Here is a 10839-nt window from a genome sequence, read left to right as displayed (position 1 = left end):
GGAAGAAATAGAAAATATAAACAGACCTATCACAAGCACTGAAATTGAAGCTGTGATAAAAGATCTTCCAACAAACAAAAGCCCAGGACCAGATGGCTTCACAGGCGAATTCTATCAAACATTTAGAGAAGAGCTAACACCTATCCTTTTCAAACTCTTCCAAAACATAGCAAAGGGAGGAACACTCCCAAACACATGCTGAGGGGCCACCATCACCCTGATACCAAAATCAGAAAAGATGTCACAAAAAAAGAAAACTACAGGCCAATATCACTAATAGACATAGATGCAAATATCCTCAACAAAATACTAGCAAACAGAGTCCAACAACACATTAAAAGGATCATACACCATGATCAAGTGGTGTTTATGCCAGGAATGTAAGGATTCTTCAGTATATGCAAATCAATCAATGTGATACACCATATTAACAAATTGAAGGATAAAAAGCATACGATAATCTCAGTAGATGCCGAAAGGCTTCTGACAAATTCAACACCCATTAATGATAAAAACTCTCCAGAAAGTAGGCATAGAGGGAACTTACCTCAACATAATAAAGGCCATGTGACAAACCCACTGCTAACATCATTCTCAATGGTGAAAAAATGAAATAATTTCCTGTAACATCAGGAACAAGACAAGGTTGCCCATTCTCACTACTATTATTCAACACAGTTTTGGAAGCTTTAGCCACAGGAATCAGAGAAGAAAAATAAATAAAAGGAATCCAAATTGGGAAAGAAGAAGTAAAACTGTCACTGTTTGCAGATGACGTGATACTATACATAGAGGATCCTAAAAATGCTACCAGAAAACTACTAGAGCTAATCAATGAACTTGGTAAAGTAGCAGGATACAAAATTAATGCACAGAACTCTCTTGCATTCCTAGACACTAATGATGAAAAATCTGAAAGAGAAATTAAGGAAACACTCCCATGTACCAAAGCAACAAAAAGAATAAAATTCCTAGGAATAAACCTACCTAGGGAGACAAAAGACCTGTATGCAGAAAATTATAAGACACTGATGAAAGAAATTAAAAATGATACAAACACATGGAGAGATATACCATGTTCTTGGATTGGAAGAATCAACATTGTGAAAATGACCATACTACCCAAAGCAATCTACAGATTCAATGCAATCCCTATCAAACTACCAACAGCAATTTTTCACAGAACTAGAACAAAAAATTTCACAATTTGTATGGAAATACAGAAGACGCCGAATAGCCAAAGCAATCTTGAGAAAGAAAAATGGAGCTGGAAGAATCTGGCTCCCTGACTTCAGACTATACTACAAAGCTACAGTAATCAAGACAGTATGGTACTGGCACAAAAACAGAGATATAGATCAATGGAACAGGATAGGAAGCCCAGAGATAAACCACACACATATGGTCACGTTATCTTTGATAAAGGAGGCAAGAATATACAATGGAGAAAAGACAGCCTCTTCAATAAGTGCTCCTGGGAAAACTGGACAGTCACATGTAAAAAATGAAATTAGAACACTTCCTAACACCATACATAAAAATAAACTCAAAATGGAATAAAGACCTAAATGTAAGGCCAGACACTATAAAACTCTTAAAGGAAAACATAGGCAGAACACTCTATGACATAAATCACAGGAAGATCCCTTTTGACCCACTTCCTACCAAAATGGAAATAAAAACAAAAGTAAGCAAATGGGACCTAATGAAACTTAAAAGCTTTTTCACAGCAAAGGAAACTATAAACAAGACGAAAAGACAACCCTCAGAATGGGATAAAATATTTGCAAAGGAAGCAACTAACGAAGGATTAATCTCCAAAATATATAGGCAGCTCATGCAGGACAATATTAAAAAAGCAAACAACCCAATCCAAAAATGGGCAGAAGACCTAAATAGACATTTCTCCAAAGAAGACATACAGATGGCCAACAAACACCTGAAAGGATGCTCCACATCACTAATCATTAGAGAAATGGAAATCAAAACTACAATAAGGGCCCGCCCCCCCGGAATGCATGGCACAGGCAGCATGACTCGCAGGGAGGTAGACCGCGGCCAGAACAGGGTCCTGGGTGTGCGTGGGGAGCGGGTTTCAGGGCGTCGGCCACGATGAACATGGTGCTGTCACGGGCGAACTCGCTGTTCGCCTTCTTGCTGAGCGTGATGGCGGCGCTCACCTTCGGCTGCTTCATCACCACTGCCTTCAAAGACTGGAGCATCCCGGTGCGGCTGCACGTCTCGAGGATCATGCTAAAAAATGTAGAAGACTTCACTGGACATAGAGGAAGAAGTGATCTGGGATTCATTACATTTGATATAACTGCTTACTAGAAAATATATTTGATTGGAATGTTAAGCAGTTGTTTCTTTATTTATCAGCCGAATATTCAACAAAAAATAATGCTCTGAACCAGGTTGTTCTGTGGGACAAGATTGTTCTGAGAGGTGATAATCCAAAGCTGCTGTTGAAAGATATGAAAACAAAGTATTTTTTCCTTGATGATGGAAATGGTCTCAAGGGAAAGAGGAATGTCACTTTAACCCTATCTTGGAACACTGTACCAAATGCTGGAATTCTACCTCTTGTGACAGGATCAGGACATGTATCTGTCCCATTTCCAGATACATATGAAATAACGAAGAGTTATTAAATTATTCTGAATATGAAACAGCATATTTTTATACCTAATGAATTGTATCTTGTTTATCTCTTCCCTTGCATCTTTATTTGTTTTGGGTTGTTAACTTTTTTTTTTTTTTGGTGTAAGAATGAACATCAAAAGGCATATTTGAAGGGAAAGGTTAATGTACTACTTAATTTTCCAAACAAAAACAAACAAAGGCCATCAGAGTGGAGTACTATAAGAATAAGACAGCCACATGAGAAGGATTTGTGAAATATTTATATTTGAAGTATTCCCTGTATTTCCATTATTCTTTATGGAATATGAAGTGAGCATGAAGGGTAGTTAAAACTTTCAGGTGCCTGTGGAGTTATAAGAACTCTATGCCTTGCATTTATGCAAGTTTACACTGGATGTGATTTAGAAGCAGACATTCTCTATTACCTCTTTTAGGGTATGTCTGAATACTGGAAAAATTAATACAGTTGTTGGTGAGAAGCCTAGTTTACAAAATAGCGAAAAGTGATGAATTTTATTCCGTTTGTCTTAGGAATGCCCACAATGCTTGTTTTTCTGACAGGTGACTAACAACTTTCTCCACTAAAGACTAAATACCTCTTTATATGCTGTAAATCATTCTAAATCATTTTAAAGTCTCTTAAGTCAACCAAAAAAAAAAAACAAAACTAACTACAATAAGGTATCATCTCACACCAGTCAGAATGGCCATCATCAGAAAATCTACAAACAACAAATGCTAGAGAGGGTGTGTAGAAAAGGGAATCCTCTTGCACTGCTGGTGGGAATGTAAATTGATACAGCCACTATGGAGAACAGTATGGAGGTTCCTTAAAATACTAAAGATAGAATTACCATATGACCCAGCAATCCCACTAATGGCATATATCCAGAGAAAACCATATTTCAAAAAGAGACATACACCCCAGTGTTCATTGCAGTACTATTTACAATAGCCAGGTCATGGAAGCAACCTAAATGCCCATCGACAGACGAATGGATAAAGAAGGTGTGGTACATATATACAATGGAATATTACTCAGCTATAAAAAGGAACAAAATTGGGTCATTTGTAGAGACGTGGATGGACTTAGAGACTGTCATACAGAGGGACGTAAGTCAGAAAGAGAAAAACAAATATCGTATATTAACGTAAATATGTGGAATCTAGAAAAATGGTACAGATGAACTAGTTTGCAAGGCAGAAATAGAGACACAGATGTAGAGAACAAATGTATGGATACCAGGGGGGAAAGTGAGGGGAAGTGTGGAGGTGGTGGTGGGATGAACTGGGAGATTGGGATTGACATGTATACACTAATATGTATAAAATAGATAACTAATAAGAACCTGCTGTATTAAAAATAAAATCAAATAAAATAAATTTAAAAAAAATTTTTAAATTAAAAAAAAACAAAAAAATTTTCATTCTTCTTTACAGACAATTTGGGTAACTTATTTACTACCATCTTAACTTATATGCATTTGCTATGCAATTGATTCTTTGCTTTTTAAATTTCACAATATGTTACTATTACTTTTGTAAAGTTCATTACAGGAATAATTCAGAGATAGTGTGGATGTGGTTCTAGATCAACACAAAAAAGCAAGTATTCCGATTCACATGAATTTTTTGGCTTCCCACTGCATATGAGTTATATTTACACTATACTGTAGTCTGTTGAGTGTGCAACAGCATCATATCTAAATATATATATATACCTTAATTAACAAATACTGCTAAAAAATGCTAACCATCATCTGAGACTTTAGTGAGTTGCAGTTGTAACATCAAAGATCACTGAGCACAGATCACCAAAACAAATGTAACAATGAAAACTTTAAAATATTTCAAGAATCACCAAAATGTGATACAGAGACATGAAGTGAGCAAATGCTGTTGGAAAAATGGTGTGAATAGACTTGCTCAATGCAGGGTTGCCACAAAGCTTCAATTTATAAAAAACACAATATCTGCTAAGCTTAATAGTAAGGCCCAATAAAATAAGGTGTGCCTGTATCTTTACTCTTTATTGTTTATTTCTTCTTGTATCTCAAATTTTACATCAGAGACCCTTTCCTTCTTCTGAAGTTTCTCCCTTAGAATTTACTTTACTGAGGACCTGACGGTAGCAAACTCATTTAGTAACTGATTGTGTGAAAACAGTTTAATGTTTTTTAAATACCTTGAAATATAGAAGATATTTCTTTGTAACACTGAAGATAGTATTCCACTGGCTTTCTAGCTTCCTTTTTGTTGTCAAGAATTTGGCTTTCATTCTAGCACTAGGGCAGGCAAACTATACCCCACAAACAAATCCAGCCCATACCCTGTTTTCATTAACAAAGTTTTATTGTAATATAGCTAAGACCATTCATTACATATCACCTATGGCTTCCCTCACACTAATGGCAGAGCTGAGTGGTTGTGACAAAACTACGTGGCCCTCGAAGTCCCAAACAATTAGTTTTTGGCCCTTTTTAGAGAAATTTTGCTGACCCCTAACCTAGCATCCACTCCCTTTGAAGGTAATTTATTTTCCCTGGCTTCTCTGAAGATTTGTTTTTTCTGTGAATTTCTTCATGTTTATTACAATATGTTCTTTTATTTACCCTGCTTGAAAATTTTTGGAAATCTTAAATCTGTTAGTTGATATCGGTTATCAGTGCTTAGAAATTCTGAATTATTATCTCTTAGTTTTCTATTAGTATGTATAAAATTCACTAATCACTGGTTTCTAAAAAATACACATTTATGTTTCACAATTTCTGCAGGAGGGAATTCAAGAGTGGCTTAGCTGAGCAGTTCTGGATCAGAGTCATTCATAAGATGGCTTTCACAAATCAGCTGAAGCTGCAATCAACTAAAGGCTTACTAGAGCTGGCTTACCAAAGTGGTAAATTCACATGTCTAGTAAGTTAGTGCTGGCTGTTGGCAGAAAGCCTCAGTTCTCTTAACATTGGCCTCTACATACAACATAGTGTCCCCAGGACACAGTGTCTGACTACCTACACAGTAATCAATCCAGGAGAAAGAGAGTTAGGCAGAAGCTTCTCTTTTAATGACTTCATTTTAAAGTTCCCACAGCATTACTTACACCACATTTTACTAATTAAAAGCAACTCACTAAATATAGACAACATGCAAAGAAGAGGTGAATTAAGCTTCATCTAGTAAAGGGAGGAACGTCAAAGAATATGAACATATTTGAAAACCACCATATTATCCCTTTTATTTTCCTCACTCCTATTTTCTCTCACTTCATTTTTTTCTGGCACTCCAATTAAATATAGGTTAAGCCTTCTCACTGTATCTGTCTTTTACTTCTCTTCTGTATTTTCTACCTCTTTTTTCTCTTTCTACACTATTGGTAACTTCCTCTGACCATCTTCTAGTACATTAATTCTTTCATCAGCTATGTCTGATCTGCTATTAACCTCAACCACTTAGTTTTAAATTTCATTTTATTTCAATCGCAATTTTTTGCTCAAAAATAAATTGTTTCTAGAGGGAAGTGGCCAAGATGGCATAGTAGGAAGACCCTGAACTCATCTCCTCCCACAGACACACCAAAATTACAACTACTTACAAAGCATCTATCTATGAGAACAAACTGAAGACTAGCAGAAAAGATTTTCCATGATGAAAAACCTAAAGGAGGAACCATAATGAGATGAAATCAAAAGAAAGCTGGGTAGCAACACTTACATCAGACAAAATAGACTTTAAAACAAAGAATGTGCTCCCTCCCCCCTGGCCTGAGTGAGCCAGAGTCCCCGAAGCGGCTGCTCCATTAACCCTGTCCTGTCTGAGCGAAGAACAGACGCCCTCCGGTGACCTACACGCAGAGGCGGGGCCAAATCCAAAGCTGAGACCCGGGAGCTGTGGGAACAAAGAAGAGAAAGGGAAATCTCTCCCAGCAGCCTCAGAAACAGCGGATTAAATCTCCACAATCAACTTGATGTACCCTGCATCTGTGGAATACATGAATAGACAACAAATCATCCCAAATTGAGGAGCCAGGAGTCAGTGCTGTGCCTCTGAGGTGGGAGAGCCAACTTCAGGACACTGGTCCCCAAGAGACCTCCCAGCTCCCCATAATATCAAACGGCGAAAATCTTCCAGAGATCTCCATCTCAACACCAGCACCCAGCTTCACTCAACGACCAGCAAGCTACAGTGCTGGACACCCTATGCCAAACAACTAGCAAGACAGGAACACAATGCCACCCATTAGCAGAGAGGCTGCCTAAAATCATAAAAATTCCGCAGACACCCCAAAACACACCACCAGACGTGGACCTGCCCACCAGAAAGACAAGATCCAGCCTCATCCACCAGAACACAGGCACTAGTCCTCTCCACCAGGAAGCCTACACAACCCACTAAACCAACCTTAGCCACTAGGGACAGACACCAAAAACAATGGGAACTACGAACCTGCAGCCTGCAAAAAGGAGACCCCAAACACAGTAACATAAGTAAAATGAGAAGACAGAAAAACACACAGCAGGAGAAGGAGCAAGATAAAAACCCACCAGACCTAACAAATGAAGAGGTAATAGGCAGTCTACCTGAAAAAGAATTCAGAATAATGATGGTAAAGATGATCCAAGATTCTATTTCCAAGATCCAAAATCTTGGAAATAGAATAGACAAAATGCAAGAAACAGTTAACAAGGACCTAGCAGAACTAAAGATGAATCAAGCATCGATAAAAACCCAATAAATGAAATGAAAAATACTCTAGATGGGATCAATAGCAGAATAACAGAGGCAGAAGAACGGTAAGTGAGGTGGAAGATAAAATAGTGGAAATAACTGCTGCAGAGCAAAATAAAGAAAAAAGAATGAAAAGAACACAGGACAGTCTCAGAGACCTCTGGGACAACATTAAACGCACCAACATTCGAATTATAGGGGTTCCAGAAGAAGAAGAGAAAAAGAAAGGGACTGAGAAAATATTTGAAGAGATTATAGTTGAAAACTTCCCTAATATGGGAAAGAAATAGTTAATCAAGTCCAGGAGGCACAGAGAGTCCCATACAGAATAAATCCAAGGAGAAATACGCCAAGACACATATTAATCAAACTGTCAAAAATTAAACACAAAGAAATCATATTAAAAGCAGCAAGGCAAAAACAACAAATAACACACAAGGGAATCCCCATCAGGATAACAGCTGATCTCTCAGCAGAAACTCTACAAGCCAGAAGGGAGTGGCAGGACATAATTAAAGTGATGAAGGAGAAAAACCTGCAACCAAGATTACTCTACCCAGCAAGGATCTCATTCAGATTTGATGGAGAAATTAAAACGTTTACAGACAAGCAAAAGCTGAGAGAGTTCAGCACCACCAAACCAGCTTTACAACAAATGCTAAAGGAACTTCTCTAGGCAAGAAACACAACGAAGGAAAAGACCTACAATAACGAACCCAAAACAATTAAGAAAATGGGAATAGGAACATACATATCGATAATTACCTTCAATGTAAATGGACTAAATGCCCCCACCAAAAGACACAGATTGGCTGAATGGATAATAAAACAAGACCCACATATATGCTGTCTACAAGAGACCTACTTCAGCCCTAGAGACACATACAGGCTGAAAGTAAGGGGATGGAAAAAGATATTCCATGCAAATGGAAACCAAAAGAAAGCTGGAGTAGCAATTTTCATATCAGAAAAAATAGACTTTAAAATAAAGACTATTAGAAGAGACAAAGAAGGACACTACATAATGATCAAGGAATCGATCCAAGAAGAAGATATAACAATTGTAAATATTTATGCACCCAGCATAGGAACACCTCAATACATAAGGCAAATAATAACAGCCATAAAAGGAGAAATCGACAGTAACACAATCATAGTAGGGGACTTTAACACCCCACTTTCACCAATGGACAGATCATCCAAAATGAAAATAAATAAGGAAACACAAGCTTTAAATGATACATTAAACAAGGTGGACTTAATTGATATTTATAGGACATTCCATCCAAAAACAACAGAATACACATTTTTCTCAAGTGCTCATGGAACATTCTCCAGGATAGATCATATCTTGGGTCACAAATCAAGCCTTGGTAAATTTAAGAAAATTGAAATTGTATCAAGTATCTTTTCTGACCACAATGCTATGAGACTAGATATCAATTACAGGAAAAGAGCTGTAAAAAATACAAACACATGGAGGCTAAACAATACACTACTTAATAACGAAGTGATCACTGAAGAAATCAAAAAGGAAATTAAAAAATACCTAGAAACAAATGACAATGGAGACACGACGACCCAAAACCTATGAGATGCAGCAAAAGCAGTTCTAAGAGGGAAGTTTATAGCAATACAATCCTACCTTAAGAAACAGGAAACATCTCGAATAAACAACCTAACCTTGCACCTAAAGCAATTAGAGAAAGAAGAACAAAAACATCCCAAAGTTAGCAGAAGGAAAGAAATCATAAAAATCAGATCGGAAATAAATGAAAAAGAAATGAAGGAAACGATAGCAAAGACCAATAAAACTAAAAGCTGGTTCTTGGAGAAGATAAACAAAATTGATAAACCATTAGCCAGACTCATCAAGAAAAAAAGGGAGAAGACTCAAATCAATAGAATTAGAAATGAAAAAGGAGAAGTAACAACTGACACTGCAGAAATACAAAAGATCATAAGAGATTATTACAAGCAACTCTATGCCAATAAAATGGACAACCTGGAAGAAATGGACAAATTCTTAGAAATGCACAATCTGCCAAGACTGAATCAGGAAGAAATAGAAAATATGAACACACCAATCACAAGCACTGAAATTGAAACTGTGATTAAAAATCTTCCAACAAACAAAAGCCCAGGACCAGATGGCTTCACAGGCGAATTCTATCAAGCATTTAGAGAAGAGCTAACACCTATCCTTCTCAAACTCTTCCAAAATATAGCAGAGGGAGGAACACTCACAAACTCATTCTACGAGGCCACCATCACCTTGATACCAAAACCAGACAAGGATGTCACAAAGAAAGAAAACTACAGGCCAATATCACTGATGAACATAGATGCAAAAATCCTCAACAAAATACTAGCAAACAGAATCCAACAGCACATTAAAAGGATCATACACCATGATCAAGTGGGGTTTATTCCAGGAATGCAAGGATTCTTCAATATACGCAAATCAATCAACGTGATACACCATATTAACAAATTGAAGGAGAAAAACCATATGATCATCTCAATAGATGCAGAGAAAGCTTTCGACAAAATTCAACACCCATTTATGATAAAAACCCTGCAGAAAGTAGGCATAGAGGGAACTTTCCTCAACATAATAAAGGCCATATATGACAAACCCACTGCCAGCATCGTCCTCAATGGTGAAAAACTGAAACCATTTCCACTAAGATCAGGAACAAGACAAGGTTGCCCACTCTCACCACTCTTATTCAACATAGTTTTGGAAGTTTTAGCCACAGCAATCAGAGAAGAAAAGGAAATAAAAGGAATCCAAATCGGAAAAGAAGAAGTAAAGCTGTCACTGTTTGCAGATGACATGATACTATACATAGAGCATCCTAAAGATGCTACCAGAAAACTACTAGAGCTAATCAATGAATTTGGTAAAGTTGCAGGATACAAAATTAATGCACAGAAATTTCTGGCATTCCTATATACTAATGATGAAAAATCTGAAAGTGAAATCAAGGAAACACTCCCATTTACCATTGCAACAAAAAGAATAAAATATCTAGGAATAAACCTACCTAAGGAGACAAAAGACCTGTATGCAAAAAATTATAAGACACTGATGAAAGAAATTAAAGATGATACAAATAGATGGAGAGATGTACCATGTTCTTGGATTGGAAGAATCAACATTGTGAAAATGACTCTACTACCCAAAGCAATCTACAGATTCAATGCAATCCCTATCAAACTACCACTGGCATTTTTCACAGAACTAGAACAAAAAAATTCACAATTTTTATGGAAACACAAAAGACCCCGAATAGCCAAAGCGATCTTGGGAACGAAAAATGGAGCTGGAGGAATCACGCTCCCTGACTTCAGACTATACTACAAAGCTACAGTAATCAAGACAGTGTGGTACTGGCACAAAAACAGAAAGATAGATCAATGGAACAGGATAGAAAGCCCAGAGATAAACCCACGCACATATGGTCA

At 37.1% G+C, this 10839-nt stretch overlaps 1 pseudogene across 1 annotated transcript; it reads left to right on the top strand.

The window, feature by feature from the left end:
- The first annotated feature begins 2065 nt into the window (after positions 1–2065).
- On the top strand, positions 2066–2879 carry LOC308616494 (signal peptidase complex subunit 3-like; annotated as a pseudogene). Its single transcript has one exon. The product of its transcript is annotated as a signal peptidase complex subunit 3-like (transcript).
- Positions 2880–10839: the final 7960 nt, after the last annotated feature.

Source organism: Mesoplodon bidens (genome assembly GCF_964165515.1).
Source record: "Mesoplodon bidens genome assembly, chromosome: 4".
NCBI lineage: Eukaryota > Metazoa > Chordata > Mammalia > Artiodactyla > Ziphiidae > Mesoplodon > Mesoplodon bidens.
This window is presented reverse-complemented; position numbering and strand designations above follow the sequence as displayed.